General features: G+C 42.6%; 1 protein-coding gene across 1 annotated transcript in view; it reads right to left on the reverse strand.

Moving 5' to 3' along the window:
* Positions 1–1,012: 1,012 nt before the first annotated feature.
* The window catches only part of LOC104983304 (CD48 antigen-like), a 19,446-nt gene continuing 18,045 nt past the window's right edge, over positions 1,013–2,413 (reverse strand). The window contains exon 9 of the transcript XR_824612.1: positions 1,013–1,716. The gene's annotated coding sequence lies outside the window, so the exon portion shown is untranslated. The remainder of the gene's footprint in view (positions 1,717–2,413) is intronic.

The following is a 2,413-nucleotide window of genomic DNA, read 5'->3' on the forward strand; positions in this document are numbered from 1 at the left end:
CTCGTTTCATACATGATATTTTACATGTTTCAATGCCATTCTCCCAAATCTTTTATTTGTTAATATAAATGTATTTTCCCCATTGGTTGGATGGTATCACTGATTCAATGGACATGAACCTGGGCAAACTCCAGGAGATGGTGGGAGACAGGGAAGCCTGGCATGCTGCAGTTAGTCCATGGGGTCGTGAAGAGTCAGACATGACTTGGTGACTGAACAACAACAACAAATTTCCCCATATGTTATTTTATTAATTTTTTTTTAATATTTATGTATTTGGCTATGCCAGGTCCTGGTTGCAGCATGCGGGCTCTTTAGTTGTGGCGTGTGGGATCTAGTTCCCTGAGCAGGGTCAAACCTGGACCCCTTGCATTGGGAGTGCAGAGTCTAAGCAACTAGAGCACCAGGAAAGTCCCATAAAGTTTCTGAAAATGCATGTGGAGGGCAAACAGATGTGATTTCAGCTGTGTGTGGTGACAGTTGGGGGGTACCACGGATGAAAAAGAGCTGACAGACTGGCTGTCCACACTTCTCTAAACTGAGATTTGGTACTGCTTTCTCATTATATAATTTTGAAAACTATTTCACGTCTCTAAGGCCTCAGTTTCTTTAGCTGTGAAAAGCCCTGTCTTCCCAGTTGACTGCTCAGAACGGCATGATATTGGGTGAGTAACAGTCTCTCCAAATACAATAATAAGCTTTTGTTCCGTCTTGCCCCTTTCCCAGATCCTGGCTGAGTAACAGTCCATCACAACAGGCTGGTGCAATGGTCACCCTGCACCACAGGGCCACAGAGGACCTGAAGATGACTTGGATAATCAAGGGCCCCCCAGGGAGCTGGAGCAGAAGAACCTGGGACCAAGCTCTGAGTCTGCCCCTGAGCCAGCCCCAACTCCAGTCTCACCTGTGTGGTCAGTGACCATGTGGACCAGAAAACTGCCACCATAGACCTTGGGGAGCTCTGTTTGGGATCAAAAGCATGCCGAGCAAAGTGAGTGTGCCCACACTTAGATTAATTTTATCAATTCATATTTTTCTAGAAAGTATCCATTTAATGAAGATTTAAAATTAAATAGACAGTAATTAAGAACTACATTCTCTTAAGAGTTTCTCTAGTTATTATTGTTGCTTTGCTGTTTTAAATGTGAAATCTTGCTGAAAGGGTAAGTGATAAATTAGGTGACGCTTCCAGCCTTGAGAGCCACAGGATCCCACTAACCAGTTTGTTGGGTGAAAAGCAAAAGCAATTTGGTGGCTCATCTAGTGACAAATGGTGTATTGAGGGAGTATCTTCACCCTCCACATCCTCAACTACAATTTGGAAATGAGAAATAGGATGGGTATTTTAGAGGGATTATTTTTTACTTTTAGAGATTAAATAAAACACTATATATCTGGATCACAGGACAGATACAGCAATTCCCATTGATATCAAGGAAAGTCTTATTCTTACATATGCCCATAACCAAAAAATGTCAATCAGAAGGATGGTTAATAAGAAATGGGGCATAAAGAGAGATGGATGACAGAAGCAAACAAAATGTTCCATCAGGCTGGCAGGAGAATTCCATGCCCTGGGCGCTTAGGTCCTACCATGAAGATGAAGAGCTCAGATGAGAAGGCCTTTGGAATCCACACCAGCAGCATCTGCTCACCTGCCCCAAGTCAGTGCTCCCCAAGTAGTCCAGTGTTACCTCGGCTTCCAGTGTGGCCTATCTTTGGGAAGAGGATGACTTGGTCAGGCTAACAGGAATACCCATCTGAGTTAGCAAGTATACTTCCCACTGTAAATTCATAAATAAACTTTCTTGTTTTGTTTAACCAGGGTCATTTCACATCTATTATCAAGAGTTTGCACCCACAAGGCAAAAGGGTGAAATGGAGATTCTGGGTTTTGGCTCAGGACCTACATGTCAGACTCTGAACCTTGGTGAACACATTGAAGTGCAACTGATCTTTGAATTGTATGGGTTTGAACTGCTAGGTCCATAGGTACACGGTGATTTTCTTCAATAAATGTGTACAACAGTACACATGATCTGTGGTTGCTTGAACCAGTGGATGTGGAACTGTGAATACAGAGGTGTGACTATAAAGTTCTATGGTGAATTTTTGACTGTTCAGGGAGTGGGAGCCCCCTATGTTGCTCAAGAGTCAACTGTAATGACAAACTGTAGGGTTTTGTCATTCATTCATTCCTTAGCTCAATCTATTAGAAACAAAAGGCACATTGAGAAACACTTTGGAAAACACATTCACAGACTTTCTTTGCCATGTACATTCCCATTTGAATTTCATGAAGACTTCATGTAGGCCCAAGGTTTCAGTTCTCAAACCTGATCAAACATCTAATGAGTATTTCAAAATATAAGTGCACTGGGATGACCCAGAGGGATGGGATGGGGAGGGAGGT

Source organism: Bison bison, unplaced genomic scaffold (genome assembly GCF_000754665.1).
Source record: "Bison bison bison isolate TAMUID 2011002044 unplaced genomic scaffold, Bison_UMD1.0 scf7180017862173, whole genome shotgun sequence".
Lineage (NCBI taxonomy): Eukaryota > Metazoa > Chordata > Mammalia > Artiodactyla > Bovidae > Bison > Bison bison.